Source organism: Emydura macquarii, unplaced genomic scaffold, assembly GCF_026122565.2.
Source record: "Emydura macquarii macquarii isolate MOO-44397 ecotype Brisbane River unplaced genomic scaffold, CSIRO-AGI_Emac_v2 contig_2184, whole genome shotgun sequence".
NCBI classification, from domain to species: Eukaryota; Metazoa; Chordata; order Testudines; family Chelidae; genus Emydura; species Emydura macquarii.
Genome location: NW_027132321.1, coordinates 2,246,657 through 2,261,678, shown reverse-complemented (window position 1 = coordinate 2,261,678; position 15,022 = coordinate 2,246,657). Strand labels below are relative to the sequence as shown.

The window sequence follows — 15,022 nt, the reverse complement described above, 5'->3', positions numbered from 1 at the left end:
GTGATACAACTGATCTAAATGTGTATCTGCCTGAGGGCTTCTGTATTTACTTTAGGGATGAAAATGTTCTCTTTCCACCCGTTGGGCTGTTTTTAGCATTCCGCGTGGTACCACATAGCACTGTAGGATTTTCAGTGTGCTGTGGAAGTGGCATTAGAATGTGGAATGAGTTTCACAGTTTTGCCTAACAGGAACAGTCATGAGGTCCAGGCTGCTTATGACTAGTTACAAAAGCTTGCCGAGTGATAAATGTTTCACTGAATATTCCGGTGTTTCTTCATATGGAATAATAACACCCTGCCAGAGAAATTCTGCCCTTGGGACATGTCAATTATTATTTTTGCCTATATATTTATTGGGAACATAAGAAACACACTAGTACCTGGGGTGGTAGTCTGTCTCTCCCTATTGTTAGTCAGAAGCTTGAGGGAGGTTTCAAACCCAGGTCTGCAGAGCAGTCATAACATGTATACTATGAGGCTGATCCCCTGCCAAGTGAGCTAAAGCTACCCTTTCATTAGCTCTCCCTTGCTGTGAACACACCCCATGGGATGCTCCATCTCAAGGGCTCTGATAGGCAGCAGCCTCATGGCTCCTGATTGGCTCCTGATTGGCTCCTCTGCCTATATAAACCCAAGGGGCTGGGGTGGGAAGCTTTTGACTGATTTCTGGGTGTGGTCAGGGCCATTCCTGCTGGCTCTGGCTTTGCTGTAGTTTGGACTTGGTCTCTGGACCTGGAGATGAAGATTCCCAACTTGGACTCTGATGCTTGTTATCAGCCCTGGCCTGGAGCTTGGCTAGGAACTTCTCAGCTTCAGGTTTGACCTTGTTTTGACCCTTGGTTCTGATGGCCCTTGTTAGAATCCTGGCAGTGGTTGCCTCTGAATAATGCACAACAGCCACACAATAGCAGATGTAAAATAATCTGACCCAGATTGCTACTAGTTAGAGATTTGATTTCAGAAGCTGAAGCAGGAGATTTGATAGTCTGCTTAAGCCTCAGTATAATTTGTATTCTCCCAGTGACTTCTAGCTTCAGTCCTAGACCAGAATCCCACTGTGCTAGATGCTGTACAAATGCATAACAAAAAGGCAGTCCTTGCCCCACAGACCTTGCAATTTAAGGGTAAGACAAGAGATGACAGATGAATATGGACAGACTGATGGGGCACTACCAGTAAACAATTAGTAAACAATTAGATAATATTAGTCTGCTTAATAGGAAGTGGTCTTACTACACCAGCAGTTTAACCCCATCAGGTTTTACTGAGTCATGTTTTCCCACTATCTTGTTGGGCCTAATTCATGCCAGGAATAAATCAACTAAAGCTATTCAGGCCCGAATTCAGCAAAGCACTTAAGCATGTGTTTAAGACCCACTTGCTTTAATGCTACTTTAAATGCTTGAAGAGTGGAGCTGGTTGAAATCTTTCCATCAAAATATTTCTGGTGGGTAAATCACTTTTTCATCTAAGTGAAAATTTTCACAGAATACTGAAATTTTGGCTTACTTTTATTTATTGTTTTCATCAAGGTTTTGGTAACAACTTTCAAGTTTGTGTTCACATTTTTTTAACCAAACTGGCTTTTTTGTTTTTTATAGAAAAAGGTTTTCAAAACCTATTTTTTTCTTTTTCCATGTGAAAACTTTCATGGGGCTTTTTAAAATACCTTCTTGCGGGAAAATTTTAAGAATAATTGCTAGTTTTCAATCCGCTCCAGTGAAGAAGGATCAGCAAGAAGTACAGTTTTGGCCACCTTTGAAATGAATGCGAATTATTTGGGTTGTGTAGATGTGATGGTAGATTTTCCCATCCCCCACTTTGGAACATTTCCAGTTTATCAGGAGTCTTCCTTTTCACCTTTTTAAGGGTGAAGATTCAGTGTCTGTATTGGAAAGAGAGGCCTAGGGTCACAGTTCAGATCTCTCTCCCAATCTGCACTTCCCTACAGTCTGCAGGTGCCTGGATTTAGGGTGTTTGGGTTTGGGGTTGTCTCCAACTTAGTGTGTTTTTCCCAGCACATCCTGAAATAAAACCCCATAGACAGCTGCATTCTGCCACTTGCTTCTAGAAGGAGGGAAGAGAATGCTGGGGATGGTGTTCAGAAGCTCTGCTATTCAGCTAGCAGCTGCAGCCTTTTCTGTTCCACTGACCTTAATGATTCAAGAAGAGCTCACCCATGATAGCAGGGGGAGATGACCCTAGAAGGGCAGTAGTGATTCCAGATCAATGCTTTGATTTATTGTGCTCTGTGTTGTTGGAGATGTTCTGGCTTTTTCAACTTGATATTCTTTTCTTCCCTGTACATATTAGTCACTGCCACACACTTCCTCAATTTCTTTTCACACAGCAAGGGACATAACCCCCCCCCCCACCCAAAACAAATTGTGGCTAGCAATGCTGCCCATTTGCAACATCTCATCAGAGATTTGCCTAATTGACCATGCTCTACATCAACATCCAAACATTTAAGTAATCAGAGTCCATTGTTAACATTCCTGATAATATACAGGACTGTGTGTTGAGCTGCAACTAGAAAGTCTTATTGGGAAAAGGAACTGGGGTGAGCAGGGAACACAGAGTTGTTGAGGAGCAGATTGGAGGGCTGGCTGAAACAGTGGCCCTGGGCCCACTAGCAGAGCAATGAGTGGGGCTGCATAGATGCTTGATGTCTGCTTGTGAGACAATGCAATTTGCAGTATGCAAGGTAGTTGAAAGACTTATGCTGATGCTTTATAGAAAGTTGTTTAGCTGGTTTTTTTCGTCATGTATTTTCAGCATTTCTTTAATTTTGTTCACTATTACAAGGGATTTTTTGCAATGAAACAGGATCACTTCTGCATGAGAATGCATCTGTTCCAGGCTGGTTTTTAGAGGGGCTAACGGCACCCCCAAAGGAAGTCAATGGGAGCTGTGGATGCTCAGCCCCTCTGAGATGTCCAGCTCCAGTGGAGTTATTCCACATCTGGCCCTGGTGGCCTGCAATATTCGGCGGAGAGCATTGTATGGCCCCTTCAAAGTATAGGTTCTGTGATTTCGGCCCCTCACTTTGAGCGAGTTTGACAACCCTGCTTTATTGTCTTGTGGTCTAAGTAAAGCAGGACTTTCTATATCTTTCTATATCTGGCTACTCCAAACGTAGTTCCTTCTGTAAGGTGCTGCTCCCAGACAGTTGGGAATCTCTACAATTATGAGCCAACCACAACTACAAAATGCCAAACTAATCAAAGCATGTGCCACTTGCAGCTCTTTAATGTCACAATTATTGTGTTAAATGGTCATCAGCAATTTCCCACTTCTCTGGAAGTTGAGAGAACAATTAAGAGGAAAAAAAATGATAGATGGTTCACCTTAAAATTATTGGATTATTTTTATAGTTACCAGAGCTGGAGTGATGCTAAGGATTTTAACGTCTGAGTCAACATTACAGTAAATTGCAATTGTGGTTCCTTTGTGGCTCATAACTAGTAAATCAGATCTATGGAACAATACATTTACTGCAAATTTAAGAAGCTGTTCTTTGTGTGTGTGGGGGGAGGGGGAGATACTGTACCATACAAGAGAGCTTTTTTCTCTGCTTTGCTGATTTATTCTGCTTTTTATTATTGGTTACGGGTTTTTCCCCACCAGTCAATTGTCTCATACCCTAAGCAAGTATATATTGGGCCTGGCTCACCCGTGGCTTTGTATTTCATGTAGTCCATAACCCTTGAGCTGAGGGAGTGAAAGACTACCACGCTGATTTATTAGTGCTTTACACAGGTGTAACTGACTACACAATATGAAGAATCAGGCCCATTACCTGTTTTTGTTCCCCTCTCCTTCACATCATATCCTGCGCAACACATCAGACTGTTATGCTGTAGCTTCAGAGGATGTGATGTAGGGGTTAGAAGTGAGAAGGGGTCAAAATGCTTGGCCTGGGTTTTCTTCCTGCTTCTGGCATTGACTCCCCATGTGTTTTTTAGACAAGTCACTCCACTCCTCTCACTCGCTGTGAAAGTGACGTGCCCAAGGTCACCCAGCCCATTGCCAGTAGAACCAGGATCAGAACTCTGGTGACTTCATCCCAGGCCATGGGAACTAGAAGACCATGGACCATGCTGGTTCCATGCTATATAATAATTAATATGATGTTTTATCCATAGTGCCTTAAGGCTCTGGCATCTGCCACGGTTTTGCACATACTAATAGCAATACTCTGGACCAATTTGCTGGCCCTGGGCCCAAGACCTGTGGTTACTCCTGAATTTAAGATCCATACAGGAATCTGTATTCTGTTGCTACCATACTATGTGGGCAATAGCTTATTTCTCTGTTTAATTGGAGATACTGAGCAGTGTGAAACCATTAGCAGGAACTTAGCAGTACTAATTACCACTAAAATGGGTATGGCTGGGTTAGCAGATGCAAAAAAGAGATTGTGTGGGGTAGGGTGAAAAGATTTTTTGGTCTATTTGACCCTCATGAGCAGAGTTTCTGATCACCCTCTGATGAGGGCAGAGAGCACCCTGCAGTCTACGGGAGAGTTCATCAGGCAGGTGGCTGATAAGCCCAGTCAGGTGCTCAGAGTTAGATAATGGAGTTGTACAAATCGGAAGAGGAGATCTTCTGAACTGACAGGACAGGACTCCACACTCCCTAGTCAGTCTTGGCCCCAAATCTCTTGTGGCCAAGACCTTGCCACACTAGCCCACCCTGCCTCCTCAAAAGGCAGTATTTTTCTTTATTGCAATGCATCCTTTATTCCAGTGGCTTCCAGTCTTTTGGGGCAACCCCACCATTTTTTGCAGGTGGGGACTGCAGCTGCCCCAACCAATTCCCTCTCTTGGAAGATGTCGAATTCATCATATGGACTCCAACAAAGACAGGGGGTTGGAGCTCAGAGGGTGAATTAAAACATGCTCAGGGTCCTGCACAAAGACTCTTCTTAAGGCCTGATTGTAGCATTTAGCCTCTGTTCCATACATGCTGTGAGCAGAGAGGAGCTGACCCACCCTGAGAGGAAGCTACGGGAAGTGCCAGGAGACACAATTACTCCTGGAGGAGTGTGAAAGCTGCATAATTCCAAGAGAAAGTGCAGTATGTTCCCCTCTTCATGCCAAGACAGCTCTGTGACCGTCTCCTTCCCATTTCTCTAGTGGTACATAGGATCACTGAAGCGAGGAACTTCACTTTCTCTATGCCTTGCATAGGGATGTAAGTGGGAGGGGGATGGCTCTTGGGATAATTTGGGCCTGAGGCAGGTAGGAAAGGAAGGCTGGAGTAGCACTGATTGCATACAAGCCAGGGCAATGGAGCCAGGGCTGTAATTCACCACTCTGCAACTCCATGCCTTATTTCTAAAGTTGTAGCCTCGTTGTGGAGGGTTTGATCTCGATGCTCCTTTCTCTCATCCAGTATGGTGGTTGCGTGATCCACAACCCTATGGGTGTGATTTGAGTAAGGGTGACTTCTTGTTACTATAGTAACATCCTTGAGTGGTTCTCTTTTCCTGAAGAAACTTTTAATAAGGGCAGGGAAATAATGAAAATAAAAATGGAAGGCCCTGCTTTTAGTAAAATGCAGTTTTTTCCTCCTGCTGCTTAATTATCATATTGAGGATAAAAATAGCAAAAAGACTCACTGAAGAGGAGATGAATGCACTGTTCAGCAAGCTCTGTCCCCTTTGAAACTGCCTCTACGCTACCTCTGCATTTGCTATCTCCTTCCAGTGACAGTCAGATTCAAGGACAGAGCCCAGTCTGGAATACATTCAGCTCAATATCTTGTGCTTCTAATGAAATGCAGCTAGCCAGGTCCTCAGCTGATGTGACTGTCACTGCTCCACTGGCTTCAGTGGAGTTGTACTGATGGGGAACTAGTCCAGGGCGCAATACTATAAGTATCCATCACAGCAGAATAATCACCTGATAGGAACATTTTAACTAGGAGTGTCTTCTCATTCAGGGGGCCTCCAGAAACGTTTCACACGGTACACCCTGGGTCTCCCTACCCCCCCCCCCCCTCCTGACTGACTCCCCCCAGTGGGAGCGCTTGCCTCTGCTCTTGAGGTGGTTGCTGAGCAAGTCTCCCAGGCAAAGCTGAGAGGACATGGGTTGCTGGAAGCAGAGCGAGGCTGGGCAGGCCCCTTTGGGAGAACTTTGTAAGTCCCTGCCCCATAGCAGTGGTGAGGCAGAGTTGTGCTGGCTGCCCCACTGCCCCCTCAGGTTTGGCCCCATGACCCCGCTGTCATGAGGAATGCAGGCGTGGGGAGTGGTCAAAACTGAGTGGCGCTGCAACCTTGTCACAGGGGTCGCAGTGCTGCTCGTGTTTGGATGGAGAGGCCACAGGGCCAAAGAAAAGTGCTGCAGCTGCACCAGGTTCCAGTGCTACTCACTCGGTTTTGGTCCTGCAGCATGCACCACCCTTCCCCCCCCCCCCAATCATGATGGAGGAGAGGCGTGATCAAATCGGAGACACAGTGGGGTGACCAGTGCTGCTGTTCCAAGCTGCTGCATTTGGGGGGCCCAACACTGATGCTCTGGTGCCTCTGCCAATGGTGTGTATTGTGCACATGGTGGCAGGCGTTACTGCTTTCATTTATCCTGGTATAAACCAGGAGCGACTCCACAGAGCCCAATGGAGTTCTGCTGCTGTAGAAATGAGTGCCATGCTAAACTATAGCATCCGAGCAGTTTTCTTTTCCACAATCCGGGCAGTCTCCGCTGAGATGATGGAGAATAACTCTGCCCTTTTAGACCTGGAACAGGTTTTTTCCAAGCAAGGCTGATGCATGTTGACAGGCTGAGTGGAAGCTGGCACTGCCACGTCCCTGGCTTGTGGATAAATTAAACACGTCAGTCTACAAGGCAATCAATCTGGCATCTTTCAGCAATACTAACTCGCTTAGAAAAGCATGGACTCTGAGTTTTGGGTTTATACAAACCCCCAGCTCAGTCTGTCTTTCAGCTTGTTTCCTAATGGCAGAGGGGCTGTGCAGAGACCATTCAAATTCATTGGCCTCTAACAAAATATTCCAGAGATGGGTATCTGCCCCAAGCCAATCCATAGCTCCCTGCACCACGAGCCACTGTGTGTAAAAATGCGAACAAGTAAAAAGGTTTATGTATTTCTCTTGGAATAGATTAAAAATAATTTAATCTGCTGATAAATTGTATAACCAGGATTCAGGCTGAATCTGATTTGTGTGAAGTATTTGATCCAGTAAGATCATTATTTCTGTCTAGTCATGTCTAGGTGCAGTCTCTTAGCTAAAGGGGTGAGGCTCTGTGTGAATTTGTTAAAGACTAACTTGGAATTCAAATCTTAAGACTTGGTGGAGACCTTTTGATATACAAAGAAGGATTTTATTATTCCATTATCTTAAACTTGCTCAGGGCAGAAACACTAGCTGATAACTTGAAAAGGAATTAAGTTAGTATTTTTGAATAAGTCCAATGTTAAATGCAGTACTTCAGGACTGGAAAATCTCCCATTTAAGCTTCTCAGTTGGCATGGAAGCAATATTTAATGCTTGCATCTTTCTGAGCTTGAGAATCTCTTGACCAGAGTTGAATCAAATGAGCATAGCTGAGTCTTTGCTTCCTAACAAGCTAGAAGATCAAATCCATACCCCACCCAATTAAAGGGATTTTGGTAGACTCAGACCTTTTACCAAGATACAGCTGTTAACAATCTTCACTTGTTTGCAAGCCTCTCCGTTGCTAAAAAGTGTCCTTCCTTGGCTCTGGGTTTTGCTTTTTGTCTGTTACACTAGAAAAGGTTTGAACAGTAAATGCTGCTATCACCTCCCCCAGCAATATAAATTACACTTTGTGCCTACAAAAACACCACTTGAACCGAGTAATGCAGGTGAAGGTATAAAACAGGTTTAAACTGGTAAACAAAGTAGTAGTAAACTCTAATCTGAGATCAGAATGAGCCACTAATCACAGAAAATTGTACAGGTCTTCAAAACATGACTGCATGCTCTGTGCAGTACCAGAGAGAGGCTCTTGGATCTTCTCGATATGGGCAAAATGTTAGCTCACATAATGTTAAACACAATTTTGCTCTTAGTAGTACAGGCAAGGATAAGCACAATCAACTAATACATTATTAAATACAGCTTTTCGCCTCCACCTTAAAGGCAAGGGGCTATGTGTTCAGAAGGGCTAGAAATGTGCATGCCTTCATTTTGGATGCCCAGATGGAGACTTTCTTAAAGGAACATGATTCTCCAAAAGTGCTGAGCACCCACCCTCTGAAAATCAGGTCTTTTAAGAGTCTCAGACTGAAACACACAAAATCATTAGTCACTTTTGAACATGTTGGCCAAAATCACTTTTAGCATCTTGCTGGTTGAAATCAGTTAAATAATACACTTTTGAATACGTCACATTTTCACAGTATAGACAAAGCCCTTGCTGTGTGTCAGAAAAAAGTAACTGATCCCAGAATGATGTAGCAGAGCATAACTGCAAACCTGCTTAAACAGGAATTTCAGTGAATTTGTTCTCCATTTGAACATGTTATTGATTTCAAATAGAGGATGATGGAATGAGACCTTTGATATTTATTGAAGATGGTAACGCTTCACAATTCCATAGCACCTTTGACTTGAATATCTGTTTACAGATTTTAATGAGCCCTCACAACATGCCATGGAGGCTGTGAAGGGTTATTAGTCAAATTGGTAAAACAGGAAAAAAGTGAAAAGTTTCTTTTTTTTTTTCTCATCTGCACTGAGATGTTTGACACACATTATCACCAAAAATTGGAAAGCTTTGACCAGACTTGTTATCTCTCTTTTTACAACTGGGTAAGTTGAGGAACAGAATTCAGTGAATTGTCTAAGGTCACACACTGGGTCAAGAACTCAGGAGTTTTCATTCCAGTCCCCAGCTGTAACATAATGGATGTACATGAGCACCAAGAGGAGATAAGATACTGCAAGAATTCTTTCCCATCCTGTGTGACCCATCACACAACTGATAAATTGATAGGTCATGATCTTAGTTATTCTCTTCTTTAAGAGTTGAGCATGCAGCACCACACAGGAGGTACTAAGCTCTCTTCAGACCCTTGCTCCCAAAGCCTGAGGAAAAAGCAAGGCACGTTAATAAAAGTTTCTGCCACCATTCCTCCTCAGCTTTGATCCAAGCCGCTGATCTGAGAACTGGATTCTGATTCCCATTGGATAAAGCGTAGATTTTTGGCAAAGGGAAGTGCTCAGTCTTTGACTGAACAGATAAATCACTCAAGGAGCTCAAATATATATGCCAAGGAACTGGCTGAAGTGGAGTTGTTTGGAAAGAGCCTTTGATTTTATTTTTCCTTACCTAAACATCTATTTCTTTCAAGGGGCAGCTCAAACTGTGAGGCTGCCCAAGCACTGGTGGAGGGAGCAGCGAAGACATCCAGAACAGCAGGTCTATGTGGCACTCACTGTTTCTCTATCTGATTTAAAAGAATTTATAGATATCCAGTTTTAAAACTCTCCTCTTCCAGCAGGGCTGGATTAAGGTATACATTCCCTAGGTCCGTGTCTAAAGCCCCAGTGACTGCAGTCACATGAGGACGTCAGAATCTCAGCTTTGATTTTTAAAATATTCATTCTTGCCCCTATAGATGTGAATAATAGTTTGAAAAGGTGAACTGAGTGTAACCTCATGCCTGCCATAGTCTGCAGACAGCCTGAAAATTTAGCTCCCAAAGGGGCCCCATTCACCTTAACTCTGAAACCTGCTACCACCCCAAGGAGATATGTGGTTTCAGCATGGGGCCAACAGGGGCCCCATGTTGGTTGTACTTGGGTCCAGGATAGCCTTAATAGAACCTTCTTTGTAGGTAAAACATTTGGTTGCAAAAATGATGGTTCTAATCTCATGATTTCAATGTGAGAGAACTGACATGGCCAATGTATAGCAACTATATATTGCCCTGACTTCTGGCCTATCTTACACCAGTTGAAATCCAGATTAAGCCAATTAGCATCAGTGGAGCTACTCCAGATTAACACTAGTATAAATGAGAACAGAATATGGCCCATTGGCCAGTCTATACTGATCTTACTCTTCCTGCCAAATCCACTCTTCTGCAAAATATCAAGTCTCAATATACATTGTTGCTTTTCACAAGTAGTTAGAGTAGGTAATAAATAACTGGCATACAGACTTCTCATCAGACACTGTAGCAGGGAACAAAAATAGAAATGAATTGACCTTCATGCAGTAAGATAACACATGGGGTGGGGGAGAAATGGTAAACTGTATTCAGGATGACTTCATGTAACCCTGACCATAGAGTGCTAGCCTTTGGAGGCAGATGATGGCAGTAAGGACTGCATGAGCTGTTGCTAAGCTTTCAAACAACACTTCTCTTGGGTCACAAGCTACTTCTGCTCTTGGTTGTTGAGAGCCATTTATATCCGAAAACATTATTCTTCCCTTTTAAACTTTCTAGGGTAAAATGCACTTGTTAGATCTCCAGTGTGAGCCTTAAATTAAAACTAAACTGGGTCTCTTTTCAAGGACCTGCTGACTGCTCAATGCTACTGATTTCATTTTCAGCAGAATGTCACTGCTTTAGTAATGGATTATCTCCACAGTCTGGGGCATAAAGAAGATTAAAATTAATTTTCCAGCAAGACACACTACTGGCTCAGACATCTTCTCTCCTCCCACTGTCTTAACATTAGTGTCTTATCTAGTTAAATGCCAATAAACAAGTAACACTCTAACAAGCCACAAATTAGCTTATTGACACCTCGGTCAGCTGTCTCCTGCTTCTCAAAAGGTCAGGTTTCTGAAAAGGGGTAATAAAACATGGAGTCTAATGCAGAGCTGGGTGTAAAGTTGTTTCTTGTAGACATGCCTCTTGACTTATTCCTTCACCAGCCAAAGATGCTTGTTAGCATATTGGATAAATATACTTTCAACATGAACACAGCTTTTTTTCAAGCTGCTTCATTTAAAATCACTGACTGTTGCTTCCACATTCAACTTAACTCTTTAGATTCAGCAGGGAATTAAAATGTTTTGTGGTGGTTTTTAATTTCAGACTTTCTTATTATTCTTAAGTTCATTTAGGGGCTGGTTCAAGTTGTTGAGCAAGACCCTCCGAGGATATAAGCCATTGACTTCCCTGGAACTACACAGCTTCACACCACCTGGAGACTGGGGCCATTGGTTTGATATCCATAGAAACTAGCAATGAATAAACTTCAGGCTGCCGGGAAATCCGAGTAAGAAAAGCACTAAAAGGTTCAGATGACTCTAATTGAACCTTTTGAGTCTGTAGAACTCAGGCCTTCCCCTCCTGATCAAAGGCAGAAATACCCTGGGAACAGTTTTTTTTTCAGTACTTTATATCTGGTCCCAGTGTTGTGGGTCTGAAACCAGAAGTGAAAATATCCTACCTGCACATTAATGAACTCTAAAGAGGTTGAGTTGCAGAGTGGCTCAAAACCTGAGGAAAGGATTTGGGAGTGTATGTAGAGGAAAGATAAGAGGTTCCTACTTTCAAGAACTTGTTTCCTGATCCTTACTGGGGGTTCAAGTCCCTTGATTATGAGTGAAGGGTGAAACTCAGGACTGGCCCAAGATCTGAGTCTTTCAGTCTCAATTAAGATGTGTTTTGAAGATTTAAGTGGTGAATAGCTTCCTGCACAGGGATGAAACAACCACACCCCCTGCCAGCGTCCCTCAGGCTTTCCCAGAAGGAAGTTAGGTGGATGGATGAAATGGGGAACATTAACATCCATATCCTGTTCAGTCCCTGAGTTCTGCACTGACACAGCCTCCAAGGGTATTAATAAACTGATTGCACACCAGTAATCTCTGTACCATAATTCATATTAACTGTGTGCTGGAAGGAACCATTTGCTGGCTTCTATCTGTTGAGTACCGACTTACATCATGGCACTGCATTCGGAAAATATCAGAGTGATCTGCCATGACCGTTCCCTGAGGTGTGGTTGCTAACCTACTTCTCTGATGCAGGTTTATGTCAACCTCAGGGGCAAGGAAATGCTTCCCTATTCTGAGACTACAGCTCACATTGAATCTTTCTTGTAGGTCAGCTGCTGCATGCTACTTCAGTTTGAACAGGAACACTGAAACAGAACAAAACAGAGGTAGAAATACACCACTGCTTAATATGTTCTGAAGGTCAAAGAGAAAAGTCCTTGGCCTAAATCAAATTGTTCCTGATCTAAAATTAATAAGTTTTAAATGCTTAGAATTTCAGAAGGACTCCAGATAATGGCTACTTTTTTTCACCCTCCCCACTTACATTTGTAATATATGCAAAGAGTATCCTTACATGGCTAGTATTTAAAAAACAGCTTAAATAGGTGAAGTGTTTTTACTATTGTATAGTGCAGGAGTCCTATAACATGAGTGGTTTGGTTAGTCATTCTTGGAATCAGTACCTCTCAAGGAAAGAAGGGGGATAGGACTATTAATTATGGAACACGTCTTTGCATTGAATTTATACCAGACCTGGAATTAGTCTTGACCATAAAACCAAATGGCACTGCTGTAAGAACTACCTCAATCCTTTTTTGTTCCCATCACGCTTACCCCATCTCTATGCAGTGCAGTTCCACTTTTCCTGAAATAGCCCCTTAAATTGTAATTGTAGAGCAGAGGTTAATCAGTTGACTGGAATAACCAAGGAGAGGGAAATTTTATTGCCTTCCATGATGTTGACCTAAAGGTTTTCTTTAATTCAGGGCCAAATTCTGAAGTTCTCAATCCATCTTTACTTAAGCAAATTCCAAAATGATTCCTGCCTTGCAACCAATGGGGAGTTGAGATTAGAAATCAATGGCATGATATGACTATCTAAGGATTTTTGGTAGTCGTTCATTCTCAGTGCTAAAATAAAGCAGTGAAAGTGGCCAAAGTAAGTACTTACTACAAACAAGTGAATTATAATTAGGTGGTATTCAACTATGCTTGGATCCCAAACACTTATCCGATCCATTGCAGATATAAAAGGGAACAAACTAGATTATATTCAGTTCTACACAAATAAAGGAAACCATCAGCTCTAAAATGTTCAGCCTTCTATTGTGCACAAATATTTAGCCACATATAAATGTCATCTTTAACGCATTTACAGAATAAAGGTGATAATATCTATCTACTTCGTACAGGTTAGTCACAGTGTAGAACAGAGCATGCAGCTAAGTGAACCCCCAATTCTTTCACTCCAAAGGATTCTTCTCCTCTTTTAAGAGCTAATCACCCAAACACATTTCCAGACTGTTACCAACATACCAACAGTCTTCCCAGTTTTCAGTGTTGCATCACTGCAATAAGTTCCCTTTCTGCATCAGATTATTGTATTTTCACTACCAGTCTAAAATGTTGTGTTGGAGGCAGTGTTGGGCATTGGTAGACAGGAGCTGCATTCAGTCTCCCCATAGGTTTGCTAAAATCCCCTTTTGCGTATGGACAAATAAATGAGGGGATAACAACATAGGTTCAGATCATCATGGGTGTAGTCTAACTTTTATCTGAAATGTAAATACCAGCTTTGGTAGATGATTACAGCTGTGAAAAGGGGAGAAAAGTAGTTTAAAGGCATGTAATCAGCAACTGAAGTGGGCAGATGCAAGTATTTTTAGAGCATCCTGTAAAACATCAGAAGTAGCCAGATCTTATTGTTCCCCAACATAATCTCATTCTTATATGGTCATAACATCTAACATGGATCAAAAAAGACCTACAGCAACTAGACAAGAAATTAATATGAAAACTGCTGTTCTGTTTTCATAGATTTTACTGATTACCAATGAAAGGTGTCACCCAGACTGTGCCTCTACTATGATCTAGAGAGAGTGGCTCAGTCTTTAAGTCCCATTCGTTCTTGGACCTCTCTACTGAGACGGCAGAAGAAGGTTCTGCAGTGCCAGTTGGGGCCATGGATCTGTGGCATGGACACATGGGATGTATTAGTGATGCACATCTACTCATTTTGTACAGGCCACTGCCCAGGAACCACGTCAAGTCACTGCTGACTAGGGCCACAAATGAATCAGTGACCCATCCTCATGTTCCACATGCCATCAATAATGTGGGCAAGCCATTCCTTCACCTCTGTTGTATAAGCATCTCCTCAGCATTTCACCAAGTATGAAATGACTTTGTACTTCATGAAAAAAAAACTACTGCAATTGTTTAGGGAGAGACTAGAGGGTATAACTAGGAGCAATGGGGTGAAATTAAGGAATAGAAACTTATGCTGATATTAAGAAAATCTTCTTTGGTGAGCTTCATTATTAGTTTCCCAGGAAAGTGAAGACTTACGCTTAGATGGCATGACTCACTAGGAAATATGCTATAGGGCACAATCATGCAATGGCCAGGCAGAAACAGACTAGGTACCCTAATAGGTCCTTTCCATTTCCAGCCTCTGAGTGAGCTGGAGTTGCTCACATTCATTTCACGTTTGAGCCAGTACAGGTCTGCACCGAGGCTGCTACAATTGCCAGGCTAATAGGCCTACTCACTACGGGATGTTGCAGCCAAATGATGATGGTATGTTATGACAGGTGATCAGTATGCTATTGATCAGGTGGGATGTTGCTATGATGCACCTTGTGAGAGGTGGTTGAAAAGAAGCTTATTCCTGAAACTGACTTCTTTGAGCAAAAACGCTTGAAACATAGAATTCTTCTAGGGAAGAGAGGCAGGTGAGGGGGTCCAAGCGCCCCACAATGCTACTGTAGCTACACTGGGGGTAGCGTTGCACTGTAGCTGCATACTACATTGACAGAAGAGGTTTTTCCACCAGTGTGGTAAGCCACCTCTCCAAGAGGTAGTAGCTAGGCCAGCGGAAGAATTCTTTCCTCAACTTAGCCACCCCTGCAGCAGGGAGGAAGTTGACCTAAGTACAGCACTTGGGGTGAGACATTTTTCATAGCCTTGGTGGATGTACTTATGTCAATCTAAATTTTAATTGTAGACCAGGCTTTTGTATCCCACAGATCTTTACAGAGTAATGGGCTGGAAGATCAGTGACTGCAG

At 42.8% G+C, this 15,022-nt stretch overlaps 1 long non-coding RNA gene across 1 annotated transcript; it reads left to right on the top strand.

Annotated features, from left to right (window-relative positions):
• Positions 1–683: 683 nt before the first annotated feature.
• LOC137160244 (uncharacterized) lies at positions 684–13,945 on the top strand. Its single transcript, XR_010921820.1, has 4 exons — positions 684–818; positions 11,066–11,229; positions 12,062–12,120; positions 13,772–13,945. It is a non-coding gene; the product is annotated as an uncharacterized lncRNA (long non-coding RNA).
• The last annotated feature ends 1,077 nt before the right edge of the window (positions 13,946–15,022 follow it).